Consider the following 17,005-nt stretch of genomic DNA (forward strand, 5'->3'; position numbering starts at 1 on the left):
TAGATTTTCATGAGGTCAAAGGTCACATACAAGGTCAAAGGGGAACTGAGGTCACCAAATCTTTTAATAATTAAATTTCAACTGTGCATCACATATCCCAATAACAGCTTGATCGGTCATGTACTTAAGGAAATATGACAACTTTAAGATAGTCGCTTTCTTTGTAAAGTATAGCACTTTCAATGAGTGATAACTCGTAAAGGAAGCATCTTTCTGTTTTGATTTATTTGATGAAATAGTTCTTTGGTATTGCCAAATTTGATTTTTCAGCGCAACATACTTTTTCCAATTTCGTGAGGTCAAAGGTCACATACAAGGTCAAAGGTCAACTGAGGTCACCAAATCTTTTAACAATTAATTTTCAACTGTGCATCACATATCCCAATAACAGCTTGATCGGTCATGTAATTAAGGAAATATGACGACGTTAAGATAGTCGCTTTCCATGTAAAGTATAGCAAAGTAGCACTTTCAATGAGTGATAACTCGTAAAGGAAGCATCTTTCTGTTTTGATTTATTACTTTGATGAAATAGTTCTTTGGTTTTGCCAAATTTTTGGAAGGTCATTACGGGGTCATTCGAGGTCACTCATGGGTCATCTGAGGTCAAGTTATTAAAAACTCGTATGGGCATGAAACTTGGTGGGTACAGTCATCATTTAAAGCCAAATTTTGGAAGGTCATTTTGGGGTCACCAGGGGTCATCTGAGGTCAAATTAGTAAAACTGTCGTATGGACATGAAACTTGGTGGGTACAGTCAACATTTAAAGCCAAATTTTTGAAGGTCATTTTGGGGTCACCAGGGGTCATCTGAGGTCAAATTAGTAAAAACTGTCGTATGGACATGAAACTTGGTGGGTACAGTCAACATTTCAAGCCAAATTTTTGGAAGGTCATTTCGGGGTCATCTGAGGTCAAATTAGTAAAAACTGTTGGATGGACATGGAACTTGGTGGGTACAGTCAACATTTAAAGCCAAATATTTGGAAGGTAATTTCGAGTCACCAGGGGTCATCTGAGGACAAATTAGTAAAAACTTCGTATGGGCATGAAACTTGATGGGTACAGTCAACATTTAAAGCCAAATTTTTGGAAGGTCATTTCGAGGCCACCAGGGGTCATCTGAGGTCAAATTAGTAAAAACTGTCGTATGGGCATGAAACTTAGCACGAGAGGTACAGTCAACATTTAGAGCCAAAATTTTAGGTCATTTCAGGGCCACCCGGGGTCATCTGAGGTCATATTAGTAAAAACTGTTGCATGGGCATGAAACTTGGTGGGTACAGTTACCATCGGCCAGATAATCGTGCCCAGCCGATAACCGCCAAATTAATTTACCTCTCTACCAACAGTTATCGCAAAAGCAGGCGGTCACAAAAGCAGGCGAGACTCGTGGTTCGAGAACCGCCTTGTTTCTAGTGTGATATTACTTGTGTTTCAATAAAGCAAAAAAAAATGAATATTTAAGTGGGTATAGCCAGAGGAAAATTAGTAACAAATTTGAATGTAAAATATTTAAATAAAACCTACTTTTTGTTTTGTAAGAAGATTCAGAAGGAGGACTTAAATTAATTAAAGACACTGTACTCATTTTGAATTGTTCTATCAAAGTTGAAGCTTACAACATGAACTTGGGATAATAATATAAAAGAGTCATTCATGAGTAAAATGTGATTAAAATTGCACATTTTTCTGTATGAATTTTTAAATCACAGGAATACCAGAATATGATCATGTGAAGGAATTTTTAGATAGAAGTGATAAAGAATTGACTGAAGCGTAATGAGTTCAAAATTACCCCTGGTAGAGAAGAACGCCTCAAGAAATATAGGGGGCTTAAAAAATGTACTTTCCTGTGCAGTGTTTAAGGTTTTCGAGTACTTTGATCATGGCGTTCTATGTACAAAGAAAGTTTATTGTGAGAACCATTGGGACAGTACTAGGCATGTGTGTACTCATGTAAATGCATCAGACATCGGTATACATTTACATATGGTTTTATAAATTCTCGATGTGAAATTTGTGAAAGTTGATGTTAGAATTATTCTCTTGTTAAATGCATCTGTGTTCCACATACAAGGGGTTAAGGAGCCATCGGTATGATGACTAGTATGGTTTGAAAACATAATGCTCCGTCGGAAATGCGGTGTTCGGATTGCGGGCAAAGGTGTCATTATAAAGGTATCAAAAATGTATGTTTTATCTGATCACTTCACTGTCACTTTCAATTATCACAAAATATTGAGGATATTATGTAAGTGGTCCAGGCTCAGATTGATTTAGATTATGTAGGCTTGGATTTGGGTGGAGTAGCAGGGTCATTGAATTGTCATTTTTCTTCAGATGTGGTGGTAATTTTAGAAAACTTATTTGCAATGGAAAGGAAATCTCATAGATCAAAGCAGTTTGTCTTTACAAATTGATGGGGAAGGCATGGCAAATTATAGGACCAAAAATAAACATATTTTAATTGGAAACAAAATCATCTCATTTTGAATATGAAAAAGAGGGTCTTACTGAACAATACCAGCTTCGTATGAGAGGGGGTTGATGGTGAATAATTTTTAGAGGGGACTAGGGTCTTCATGCACAAAATTTGTAAATTATGGGTTGTTTGTGGCAGATTTTGAATGATGTGGGTTCAGACCAGATTGTTCCATATTCACAAGTGTCATGTAGACAACCTCTTTGGTGTATGGTATGAACTTTCCATGGCCAGCAGCATTGTTGCACCTGGTTGTTTAATGTGTTGAGAAAAATTTCTTCTTCTTCTTTGCTCTGTAATATTTCTTTTTTTTTGCTATAATAATGAATGAATTATGTGATTTTTTGCCCCAAGAAAAGCAAGCTTGGCTTGTCATTCTTTAATGTGGAGAAATTTACGGCAGACACATTAATGAAAGGATGATGTTTTTTCACTGCAGGAAGAAATATTTGGATGGGTGAAGTGACGGTGTTTTCGTTTGTACATTTTGGAACCTGCGTTTCCAAAATTATTGTCTATTTTTAGAAGAGTGGTACAGATTATGCTGACATGTGCTGCTGGTGCTCACTGTACTTCCTTTTCCTTTCTTACAGGAGGAAGAACTTATTTGGATTGGTAGTGTGATGGTGTTGTAGTTTGTAAATTTTGGAACTTGCATTTCCAAAATAATTGGGTCTATTTTCAGAAGAGTGGTGCAGATTTACTGACATGTGCTAATGTTATTTGCTTTTTCTTTTAACATCTTTTTCTCTCATAGAAGAAAGACATATATTGGTAATCGCAATTTATGGGTCTATTTTTAGAAGAGTAGTGCAATCTTTATGAGCACTGTTTATGCTCACCTTTTTACTGTCTCCAGAGTTTTTTTCCAGTGTCGATAGGGTATCTTATTATTTTATCTGTTAATATGAGATGAAGGAGAGTGGTCCGGCTTTTGGTTTGTGAATACAAAACACTTCATCACTTGACAGAAAGACTGTCACTGTTAATATTTTTATTTTTTAGAATATAAATCTAATCCCAACTTTTTGTAACTTTCTTTTTCATCCCACCAGAACCGAGGGAATAGTAAAACAAGGACGTGGCACCATTTTCCAGATTCCTGCACATCAGCGCTGCTACATTATTGGTAAGTCTCACTGGATGGTATTAAGCTGTCAAAAGAAGCCTGCAAACCATGTTTTGGAATAGACAAGATGTAACAAAATATGTCAAACTTGACAATTTTTTTGTGTGGGATTAGAGTGAAAGATGTCAAATTTGGTTGGGAATTATGTCGAAGGTGTCTGTGTGTTTTGTAAGTAAAAGTTGTCAAACGTGTGTGTATTATAGGCATCACAAATTGTCATGTGAGCGCAAAAAACAAATGTGCAATAGCTGCCCTTTGTCATATAATATATTTTGCACTGTTTGGGTGTCAAGTCTGAGGAGTAGTAGGACTTGAGATGCTTCCAGGAGCCTTTATCATCTGCTGGTCAAACTCAACTTCTTTTGAGATAAACATTTGCAAAGTTTTGGAATCCTCTGCAGTCTGCAAATGCAATTTTGAAATCAAACTCAGGGTTGCTGATTTTTTTGATTTATTAAAAAAATAAAAAAATCTGGATTTAAAAAATTTAAATCTAATTTTTTGGTACAATTACCGAATAGGGTGCAACTTGCTAGACTTGAGTCCAGTCCTCGTTTACGGAGTTTATAGGGTTAGGTTTTAGGGTTGGGTATAAGACTAGTAGAGTTGCACTCTATTCAGTAATTGCTCCGATTTTTTTTTTAAATAGATTTTTTTCTATTTTTTGTGCAATAATATCAGATATTTACAAAAAATCAAAACATGTTTTTACATGTGAAAATTACAAAGAAAAAATTTGGTAACATCATTTGGAAAAACCTGAAAATGATTTTTTAGCATTATCCCGGTAAATAAAATCACATCATAGTTAATTGTAAAAATTGTATCCAAAAGTTGTATAAGCATTAGGAATGAAGTAAAACAGTCAATTTAAGAAAGAAATTAATTTTTCAAAAACGGGAACAAATGAACAAGTTGATTTAAATCAATGATTTTTTTGAACAAAAATCATGTGATTTAAATTAAGCAAAATCTGATCAAACTTGAGGCAGCCAGTGCTCATATGATATATGGCTCTCAAGTAGGATGATTGTCATATTGTGAGAGTGATGATGATGACAATGATGCAGATGGTCATATTAGATGGGTAAAGTCTGAGTGTATGCTATAATGAGTACCGGCATCTACCGGACATGTACTTATTTTTTTGCAAGAAGAAATTTTCACTAATTTAGATGCTACAGGTTGTTTAGTAACTACTTTTTCTTAATTGATATGATGTCATTTTTGGATTTTTGTGAACTTGGCGTAGCGGTAGTATCGATTGTATTAATGGTATTTAGCCACAAATTTGCCGCTTTTAATGGAGTGAATAATAAAATTGCGACAAAAATTTAGCGATTAAAATATCCCAGGTATCTTGTCATGGAATCCATGCATCATCACTGGGTCAATGAACTTCATTATCTGGAGATATATGATGATGAATGATTAATTGATTGATTAACAAGTTGATTGATTGATTGGTTTATTAATTCATTTGTGTCTTTCATTGCCCCCATTCCTACATCGCTGATGATGAGCATAGCACCTTGTCCCTCTTTGGATCTCACCCGTATCTGCATTCCTTAACACGTTACTCATCTTAGCTGGTTTTTTTTTATATTTTGAATCTCACTGACATTGTAGTCTGGATAATTGGCCAAGTAAAAGCAAATACCAGAATATCATCTTGTAATCTGAAAAATGAACGGAGGACCCCTTAAAAACACTCCAAAACAAACCCAATCCAGAATACCATTGTCAATAAGAGGAAGCTGTATGACAAGTTTATTTGATGTTTTTGAGAAGTTCTTTACCTTCATACTCTATCTGTGATATGGTCAGTGACGGTGCCAGGATTTTTTTTTTTTGGGGAAGTGAATTTTGGGTTTTACTGGGGGTGGGTGAACTGGGGGGCATTTGCCAACCATGCCCCCATGGCGCTGGCACTGGATATGGTAGCCCAACTGGGCGAGTGTTAATGGTTTTCTCTGCAATTTTTGATCATTTTCTGTCACACAGAAACCACTTGTTGAGAGAAAAAAAATGGGTGACATTAATCCTTATCCTATATAGAAAGTACTTTAATAAATTGGGTAATGCTGGGTGCTGATTTGGCCTGCGATTAAGGCTGACAATGTTTGGCAGCCATGATTGACACACCCTTTCCCTATCCCATACTATCTCACTCCAAATTAACAACAAATTCCAACACTTATATGCTTATCAGCATTAGTCATCCTTTTGCTGCATCTAAGATATCTTGCATTTTTTTATCTGAGATCTGTGAAAATTTAAACCTGATGAAATCCGATCAGGGAATCAGATCCGAAGCTGTGATGGAATGACACATAATTAATTTAAACACCCCAAACTGGTAGCTCCGCTGAGGATGAAGGCATTTCAAATCCAATTCCACGGTATCCTGATTCTTTATCCCATTGAATTCCATATGTAATCCTGCCCATTCCGTGTGGATTCATATGTGAAGTCCATCAAAGACCAAGGCCCCCCCCAAAAGGTTTGTCTCAAAGCTTGCGCGCGCGTTTGTAAAATCGCACGATTTGACAAAAAAGAAATGCACAAATTTTTTTTATTTCAAAAAAAACCATTTTTTATAGTTTTTTCCGGAACTTTTTTTCTCAAAATACCATGAAAAAAGTCGGGAATAAAAAAACCAAAAAAAACAATCGCATTTCGCATTTGTTTTTAAATTTCTCATGAGCTTTGAGACAAACCTTTTTTTTTTTGCCTAATTTTGATTTAGATCAGAGACTTGTAATTCCTTAATTCCTTAATCGTCTGATCAATCTGGGTTTATACTATTGGAAATCCTTAACTGCCCAATTTTGTCACTGTTCTTTTGTTAGGATGCAGTGGCGTTCAAAAAGGGGAACTGGGGGGAATAAAAGTGGTTTTCCAAGTAAAGTGTTTGGATGCGAGCCGTTAGACCAATAGGTCTATAAAATAAACGCCGTGTCAGACAAAAGTCTTTGAACATGGCAAAAGTTCGAGGTCAGCAAAAACATCTAAATCCAGCGATGCTGAGGTCTTCATCAGTGCTCGGGCCCCAGTAAAAATTAGAAATACTCGGAGACTCGTTTCTGATTAGAAAACATTAGCACAAACGTGTATATCTAACCCGAGCAGACGATTGATGATGTTGTTTACTGCAGAGCTGCCAGATGGTAGAGTCATTCCAAGTAGTAGGCGTACTGCGCTCAAGTCGTGCATGGTTTAACACACGACAGGCGCAGATGGAAGAACTGGGGGGAACATTCTCCCCCACTTTTGTCAGTTAGTTGGGGGAAATGCACCTAATCGGGGGAAAATTTGGTAATTAGCTATTATGGCGCGTGAAGCGAGTCCAACATTTTAGAACAGTCTGGGGGAATCAAGACCTGTGCCCGCACTTTTGAAAATCTGTGCATGCCACTGTAAAGGTGATGCAAAATAGGAATACATGAATGCAAATTTCTTCTGTATCAAACTCCTGAATCCAGGAAAAAACATAGGTGCCAAGAGTGATTTATCCCCAAATTTCACAACATAATCCCATGAACTATATTAATATCAGTAGCAGTCTGAGAATTTTTGCAGAATCTGTTCAAATAGCCTTCATAATCAAGAAAGTATTTTGTGCCCTGCCTGAATTTACCCTCTGTGGAAATCATGCATTCTTCCAAAGTCTGTTGCTTGCCTTCAAGCAGAAGCTATCATACAAAATGCATGTATGCCTTGAATGGCATAAACTTGGTGAAAAATGCACTGAATCCATGTATTAATAGACTTGCAATTATGCGAGCCTTTAGGGTGAATTGTAATCACGCATGTAAGCATTGTTGAATTTACAAAAGACGACAAATTGGTAGAAAAATATTCATTGTTATTCTTGCTGATGATCTTGAGTCAATGTGTTGGGTAAAATATTAAGATGCATGTACATGATCAAGGTGTGTACATTGCGATGTCTTTAAGCTTTCAGATTTGTATATAGCAGGATAGTATCTTGTAAGATGCTTGACAGTGAGTATGAGTCGGGTTTGGTATTCTAAGGGAGTGCAGGTACTGTATGAGGACTTTTGTAGTAAAGTTTCCTGGTATACGTACAGCGGCTGTCAATCCCATGCTGCATGATTCTAGGTGAAGTCGTTTTCACGTTGCATTGTTGTTATCGGCCTTGAGGGTTTGGCACCGCAAATTTCATATTTTTCATTCACTGTTGGTTTACAGTCAGATGCGGCAGCAAATATATATTTATTTTTCTCTGTCTGGGGCTATAATGGTACGAGTATGACTATAGCCGGTTGCTAAGCCTCTTCCCACAGGTAGTGCAAGTCTCCTGCCATTCTAGATTTAAATTAAACTCCAAAAACTAGATCAAGAAATACTACAAAGTCAATTTTAAATATACACTGTAATTTTGCAGATTGGGTACTTGGAGCAAGATGAAATGAAATGGGAAAAGAATAAGTATAAGTCATTGCACGCAAAAGGTAATCACTAATATCTAGCACTGCAGGTAGGGAGGGATCCCCTTTGGCCGGTGGGGCAATATATGCTCCCAATTTCCCCTCGGAGCACGGAAATGCGGCACAAAGTCCCTATACACAGGTACAGGTAGTTACACATTGGCTCAGTGACTCACTCATTTTGCAATTTTGTATTTATAACCCTTAGGAAAATGTGTAGCAATGACGACCGCAGTCGAAAAGAGGATGGAAAGAAAATTTTGATTGGGTATAGGGAAGATTAAGACGAGAGAAAAGGACTTGATGTATTTTAGGTGACTGTTGCTCGACAGGGCCTCCATGATCAGTTTATTAGTAACTTATTAGATGTGAAAGCTGGTTAGTATATATAATGTATACGCTTTGTGTCATCTATGTCGATTACTACTACCTAGGTGGCTGTGTCATGAAAAGACACATATTTCAGCGCTGCGGGCGATGGGATTTTGACCTCTTTGACATGAGTGTATTGTATCTGTGAGAGTGGAAGTTTAGGTACAAAAAAGTATTGTTTGGCGTGGTTTTATTGCCTTTTGTTGGCTCTTGACTCTTGGGGTTGTTTGTGTATACATGTGCAGCCCTCGAATTAAGGATCTGAAGAGGCACAGCAACTTTTTTAGGGCAAGTTAAAAATTGCCTTGGATTTTCACTGAAAAGGCAAGGCAGCACGGTAGTTTGTAATATTTCAAGAGGGGCATCATGGCAACTGTTGAAAATTTGAGAAGGGCACCAAGGCAATTTCTCAAAAGTGAAGAAAACACACAAACATAGATAGATGATTTTATAATGAAGGGGCAGAGCTGGGGCACCGACGGCAACTTCATTTGAGGGCACGACAAGTGACTGCCTTGGGTAAAGGACATATTTTGAGGGCATTACGGCAGTGGGGATGGGCACCCACGGCAAAATGCCATGGGTGCCGTGGGTTAATTCGAGGGCTGTACATGTGTGCATGGTGATGTTTACTACATCAGTTGCCGTTAGAGGACTGCATGGCTATCAAAATATGCACTGTGATGATTTTTAGAAAGTTATGTGACTGTGATTCCCTGAGAGTAACGGGAGATCCTCCTGGCGAAACCGGAGAGGGTGCCAGCCACCACCCCAGCAAATCTGCATAAATCATGTAAAATTGCTAACCATATTTCAGTTTGACAGCCCCCCCCTCCTCCCTGGAAATCTGACCATTTTCAAATGCTGTATCCACCTATTTATCTATTCTGTGATGATCAGCTCGAATAAAATGAACCTGTAATGGGTTTTGTAATTATATTCACATGATTGACATTATGTCAATAATCTTGTACTGAGGATATCTAAATTGATTAATTTAGTTTAAGAAAATTGATTTAATTTGATCAAAATTTAGGTTAAATATACAATTTTAAAGAAATCATTTTTTACATTCTGTATGTTAAGTCTGCATCTATCTTGGCAATTTCCAATGTACAGTAAACTAGAGCAGACTCAAATCTGATACCGTTCCACCAAAAACCGCTCTTCTTCATTTTTTCGATTTCATAGCATCATTGCTTTACTTCAAGAGATATTGTGCCCACTCACATCACAATTGTTATGATTTTTATAACCCAAATTAAAATATATAGTTATATATTAAAACAAACTATAGAGCAGACCCAAATCCGAGACCATCCCCCAAAACTTCTCTCTTCATTTATAGTTACATACATATAAATTTATGCTAGCATCATTTCTTCAAGGGACGTACGTTGTGCCCACTCACATCACAATGTTGTGGTTTTTATAACCCAAATTAAACGTACAGTTCCTCTGAGGCCAGTCTCATTCTTCTGTCATCCTCCTCCCCTTTCCTCACTCTCTCAAATTCTTTTACTGCCACTGATAGAATGTGAGCATAGCTATACATTTCAAACAAAGATAACACAATATTCTGCCCAGTGGGTATTCAGCATCCTTGCTCCAACATTCGTTTTTATATCTGGGACGATACGCATCATTCCTTGAAGTGACAGTAGTCGTCATGGTGATTTAAGAATGTTTTTCTACTGATAGAGGTAAGACAATTCCATTATACCAATCATTTTTTTTAAATGATGGATATCTTTTCTTACTATGTTTACCAGTATGAATATTAATTTTTAATTTTTTTAAATTCCTCCAGGCGTGACTTGTGTTTCTGTAGATTTGATCTAGGTTTTGAGGAAAAAGATTGAAAAATGTAGTGATTTTGTTAGAAAAAGACTTCTGTACAATGATCGATCTTTAAGAAAAAGTGTTTTTGAACATTATGGATAAATTGATATTAATTGTAGAATTATCCCCAGGTGAGATATGAATTTGGTTTCTATGAAAGTATTTTGTTTATTTTTCGAGTTAAATAACAAATAATAAATTTAAATAAATTTCAGATTTAAAATGGCAATGATTCTGTTGAAATTTGTCATATTTGTCCTAATTAGTGCCAGGGGCACTTAAAATAGTTAATTTTGGGGGTGCTTGTTAAAATGGTGAAATTGGGAATTTACACACATTCATTACTAAAAACTATCTGAAGTTAAATTCATCATATTCGTAAGTTGAAAAGTTAAAGATGGCAATTTTATTTAGACATTTGATGGAATTTAGTTGTACAAGTGCATTGAACAGGTGGCGCTTAGATAGTTGTCACTTGAAAAATTCTATAGAAGGTGCTTATAAGGGGAGGGGCATCAATTAGGTTGAATATGGTAATGGTTTCTTAGATGTCACAGATGTTGATCAAAAAAGAGACATCTGTTTTCAAAGAAAAATAGGTCTTTTTTTTAACCCTAACCGTCCTTAATCCAACAAAATCTAAAAGCGCAAAGCCACTGCGCATGCGTGCATCCTAGGTGAGTGGATGATGTAAGTCATAGGCATGCTTTTGTTGGGCTGGGCCCGGGCCAGCGAAAGACGCATGGCTACCTTACCTCAATTGTGTGTTTGGCAAGCGTGGGTCTGATGTTCGAATCCTGAGGTTCATCTTCTCTTTATTCCTTCCTTCTTTCATTTCCCATAGCCAAAGAGCACAGTGGAAGTTAAGGTTATATGACCAACTGCAAATGTTAACAAAGTCATTAGGTGGAGGCGCCGTATTTAGCGTTAGCTTTGGATATTTAATTATTTTCTTTATTTTCACCCGGGTAAGTCGGGTGGAAAACAAAGAAAATGTCCAAACCTAACGTTAAATATGGCACCTCCGCCTAATGCATGCAGTTTGCAGTAAAGGTATGTTACACATCACATTCTGTTATGGAAAACAGCTGAAAGTCATGGCATTCGGTAATATGCAGTATGCATAAGTTAACAATTTTCTGATCCAAAAAATATGACATCGTTTAAAAAATTCAGTTTGACGTTTGTGAGCTTCTGTGCGATGAATCACACATTACTTCCAATGGGTTTCACATGATTATAATAAAACCCATAAACCACATACATACTGTATCAAAAATCACATTGGTACGTGTTCTATATACATCTGTATCCAGTGGAAATTTTACAAGGTTTATTTTTGCAGATAATTCCCCAGATAACTCAGTACAAATGATCAGGGATGCACTGCAATTATATAAGTCTCATTCATGGGCCTGACTGCATGGTATAATAAATTGCCCTCCTTTCTAGGTAAATTTTGGTATAAAAATGGGTAATTTTCTCATTTTTTTCAGAAAAAAATACCCCAAGTTCACCGAACTGGAATTAAAATTTATAATATGTGATGAAATTTTGTAAAATTGATGCAAAATTATATTAATTTGGTTGAAAATCTGGGCCTTTGATATAAAAATGGGTCCAACTACCTTGGAAAATTGGTATAAATATGGACCAACTTAAAGATTCGTGAACACCTACATGTACCCAAGCCAAATTTGAGCATCCCCGGCATGCAATATCAAGAAAAATTCATACTGCTAAAAATATCCTGTAATGTATCATGCAGTATGCAAAGAATACATGTATAAGGAGGTAGTCATAATCGTTGTACGTACAATATATACATTTGATATCAGTTGCTACTCGGTCGGTCGATACCGAGCTAAAAACCATATAATAGAAACCCCAATAAATGTGTAATCAAAACCGGTAAAATACTGACGAAGCTGAAAATTAAATCAACCCGTTCTACCAGAAGATTTCTTTCCTTTAAAAGATAATCGCAACCATGCGGCGTAGACGACATGCGTAGCGAAGTACCGGTCAATGCCCTGGCTCATAGGTGACTGACTCAAGACGTCCTGCTGCGTGTCCAGTAAATATGGTGGACAGTGTACCGGCCATAATAGTTATGCATATTTGATTTTCGTAACGCAAGTTGTTTGCACCTGGGATAGATACCATAGAGGGATTATTTGAAGGGCTAACAAGTCGGTATTCCCATCTCATTCATCGCCTGCCTGTCATTTTAGCTGATTAGACATCATCATAAAGGTTTAATAGGATAGAAGGATTGTCATCATCAATAGTAGATATTTGATGTGAAAAATAGGGTTTTTGATGAAAATTGGCATTGGAAGAGTTAAATCAGGAGATACCGGCATATTTGAGTGAAAAATTGGTCCATTATCTGTTTTGTGTTATTACCCATTGAAGTAATCTCGACTGATTTCTAAGGCTGATTAAAGGCCCTTTCAGTGATTTCACAGGAACATTAAAAAAATGGAAATTTGTCAGAGTTGCTTAGAAATAAAGAATAAGTCTACAGAATTTCATTAAACCACTTTTCCCTGAATACATCGACAAATTAGTCAAAAACAGAAGTTTTAGAAAGGTTTTCTACTTCAACTCAGATCGACTCGAGAAAATCGAGATTTTCAGTATAGTCTTCACCAATCGACTGGAAAAACTTCCTAGTCCAGTGTTTCTAACACGGGGAAGTAGAGTCTAAATTGATTTAAAACAGACGCTTAATTTTTGTAGTAGAAAACAAAATAAGCAATTAAACATGTTAAAGGTCACCGAGGCAAACTAACGGTCAATTCAAATATGAAAAACAGTTAAAATTGTGTATTGTGTTTAAAATAGTAGCTACTGATGTAATAAGTAGTAGAAACAATACGCAACGCGTGTTGGTACGTGGAGAGTGAGCTTCTTTTCGATCTCGAGTCGGACTTTTGTACTGTCAGTATCAAAAGTCCAGAATCATGCAAATGCTTTATTTTGTCTAAAATACACGGCTTTCGACCGAACCACTAGCAGGCTATGTTAGCACATCTATGCCAATTACAAAGGTACCAAAATCTGAATTTTGATGATTTTTACGATCGTCCGGATGAGCAAATCACTGAATGGGCCTTTAAGAGATAATAAGAGTGATACATGAGATTTTGTTGGAGTAAAATTTCTGCTGAAATAATATTTGTTGTGAAAGTATGATATTGGTCATAGATTGGCCACGTTAGAAAACAGATAACAGTTCTTATTTCATCAGAACTACCATAGTTTTATGACGCGTACATGTTCATATTTGTAAACCAAAGATATTTTGTTCTGTTAATTTATTTCTTCACAATTATTTTGAGGAAAATGTTCTGAAAAACAAAACAATATCCTGGCTCCCGATTCATGTTTGTTTTGTTTGTTTAATTGTTTATGTTGTTGTTTTGTTATCAACTAGGATAACACGTACGTCAGCAACTCTTATTGATAATATATTTACCAACAATTATGCTAAGCAAACCTCTGGTATCTTAATAAGTGATATAAGTGATCACCTACCTATATTTGTATCTACAGATGTAAGTGTCTATGACAGAAATTCCAGTACTGTCGATATAGAAATCAGGGACATGAGTAAACATAATATAGATGTACTTAAAGACAAACTGAGCCAGGTTGACTGGGATAATGTGTGTGAAAACGAAAATGCTTCTGTATCATACAACAATTTTATAGATAAATTCCAAGAAGTGTTTGAAGAATGTATCCCAAAAAAAGTGCTTAAAAAACATAACGCTAAAAACAAGACGCCAAAGGCACCTTGGATAACCTACTCATTGTTGAAATGTATAAGCAGGAAGAACAGGTTGTATAAAAAATCTATGCAAAAACCTACTGAAACTAATGTATCTAAATATAAGATGTATCGAAACAGATTAAACTCCCTATTAAGGAGAGCAAAACAAAACTACTTCAGTTCTCAACTGGATAAAGAAATATACAATATGAGGAATACCTGGAAAATCCTGAACTCAATACTCAGAAGTCCAAAAAAGGTACAATGTCAAAAGTTTGTAAGTAACAATAAGACCTATACTGAGCCTAAAGAAATTGCAAACAATTTTAATGAATTTTTGCCAGCATTGGACCAACATTAGCTGGATCAATCAAACATCAAGGTAAAGATTTTAACCAGTACCTAGCTAATAGTTGTAACTCTACATGTTTTTTCCAACCAACAGATGAAAATGAAATCTTGAACATCATCAAAAACTGGGTAACAGAAAAAGCCCGGGTCATGATCTTGTAAAATCTGACTTAGTAAAATTGGTTGCAGCTGAGATTGTGTATCCGCTTAAATTAATATTCAATAAGTCGCTCTCAGATGGAATTGTTCCAGATACTTTAAAAATAGCAAAGGTGGTGCCAATTTATAAGAAAGAATCTCCTGAATTATTTGGTAACTACAGGCCTGTATCTGTGTTGCCTTGTTTTTCCAAGATTCTAGAACGAATTATACATGATAGATGTTGTAACTTTTTAGATGCCAAAGATATTCTTTACAACAGACAGTATGGGTTTAGACATAATCATTCAACATATATGGCGGTATTGGATTTTATTAAAGATGTAAATAATGCTATTGATGATAATATGTACACTGCTGGTATTTTTATGGATTTATCGAAAGCTTTTGATACCATCAACCATGAAATTTTATTACACAAACTATATCATTATGGCTTTCGTGGTGTATCTCATAAATGGTTTGAAAACTACCTGTCAAACAGAAAACAATTTGTATCCTTTAATGGTGCTCAATCATCATATGAAAAAGTAGTACACTTTGTGTCCTCTTCTTTTTATTATATATATGAATGATATATGTAACACATCAACACTTTTATCATTTATACTGTTTGCTGATGATACAACAGTATGCTACTCTGAGAGTAATATACAAAGATTATGTGATACTATGAATGGAGAGTTAAAAGAGGTTGTAAATTGGTTCAAATGTAACAAACTGTCTTTAAATGCCACCAAGACAAATCTTATGTTCTTTGGAACACCTCATCAGACTAATGATATTACCAATGATTATCAAATATATCTTGATGGATGTAAGTTGACACGTGTATATGATGCAAAATTTCTTGGTATTACTCTAGATCATAACCTCACATGGAGGTCGCATATAAATAGTATTTGTAAAACATGCTGCAAGAATATTGGTGTACTAAACAAACTCAAACATTTCTTACCAAAACCCAACATGTACCAGTTGTTCTGTACCCTTATCTTACCATTCTTAACTTACGGTATAATATTGTGGGGCAATGCCAATAAAAATATTTTGGATAGAATTGTAAAGCTTCAAAAAAGAGCTGTAAGGGTCATCTCTAACAGCTCCTATTTGTGTCATACAAAGCCATTGTTTGAAAAATTTAATATTCTTGATGTGTATCAACTTTATAATAAGGAATTGGGTCTATTTATGTACAAATACCACATGTGTCTATTACCAAGATCTTTTGATAATACTTTCATCAATATGAAGTCTATCCACAATTATGATACAAGAGGTAAAAATGATTATCGGGCCGAGGTCCATCGACTTAATAATGTTTTGTCACTTGGCCCTAGGCTGTGGAATAGCTTACCAAAGGAAGTCAAAGAAGCAAATTGCATCTCCAAATTCAAAACTGGTATTATTAGAATCGTTAAAGGTGATCACTAACTCTTGATTATCGCATTCATGTAATAATTCTGTTTTTACTCTATTGTACAAGTTACTGAAGTTGTTACATATAAACACTGTTTAAAAAAAAAAAATTTTTGCATTAATTTGCCTAAATGTATATAAGTGATATTCAAGATGGGTTCCGTGCTGTCTCTTTTTTTTCTGTTTTTATACTGATTTTTTTTTTCTTTCTTGTGTAAATATCTAAACTTATATATTATTTAATGTAAAGGTGATGCATTGTCTTTCAGGCCTTTGGCTTTGTAATGCATCTACCTCATCACATCATTATTTTCAACATTGTTTATATCTGTTATGCTGATTATGTATGTATTGATGATGATGAAAAAATAAAATGAATGAATGAATGAATGAACAAGTGCTATGGTTTCTGCAATGTTTTGAATGAAAATATTTTTGAACCCCTTCATTAGCTGGGATTTGTTCAACCTTTTCAGATTTGTAAAATCCAAAGTGATGATCATACAGGATATTTCTCAAGCTTTGAATCACACCCCTGTAAAGAATCTACATTAAAAATTGTGATATTTATTTTACAACAAATTGGCATTACCCATTTGAAGAAAATGTGTTATTGTAAGAAGTCATTTCTGTAAAGTGTTTATTTGGATAATGGACAAATGCAGCCTATCTATGCTTAAAGGTACCAGAATATTATGAGCGATTATGGTGATGGCGTATGAGAGAAAAGAGGCGAAAAAGGTCTTTTTTTTTTCAGGCGGAGCAGTTCCTGGGTGATAATGGTTTTTGGAGGCCATAGTAAAATGGACCATTCTAGTAGGGGAAGAGACAACAGAAAAGGGACTATAACCCTGTACATAGTACATGCAGAAGATTTTGGAAATATCTTCCACAGGGGAGTATGTTTTTTGAATGTAGTAGGCCAAAGTTAATCATTTTGAAACCCATACTCCCCCTGTATTATGGTTTTACCTATATCTTCCACAACTGGAGTGAGTATTTCAAATGGAAG

At 35.6% G+C, this 17,005-nt stretch overlaps 1 protein-coding gene across 1 annotated transcript in view; it reads left to right on the top strand.

The window, feature by feature from the left end:
• LOC140169670 (vang-like protein 2) overlaps positions 1-17,005 on the top strand; it is a 190,505-nt gene that overhangs the window by 46,486 nt on the left and 127,014 nt on the right. The window contains exon 2 of the mRNA XM_072192956.1: positions 3,542-3,615. The gene's annotated coding sequence lies outside the window, so the exon portion shown is untranslated. The remainder of the gene's footprint in view (positions 1-3,541; positions 3,616-17,005) is intronic.

Source organism: Amphiura filiformis, chromosome 14 (genome assembly GCF_039555335.1).
Source record: "Amphiura filiformis chromosome 14, Afil_fr2py, whole genome shotgun sequence".
NCBI classification, from domain to species: Eukaryota; Metazoa; Echinodermata; class Ophiuroidea; order Amphilepidida; family Amphiuridae; genus Amphiura; species Amphiura filiformis.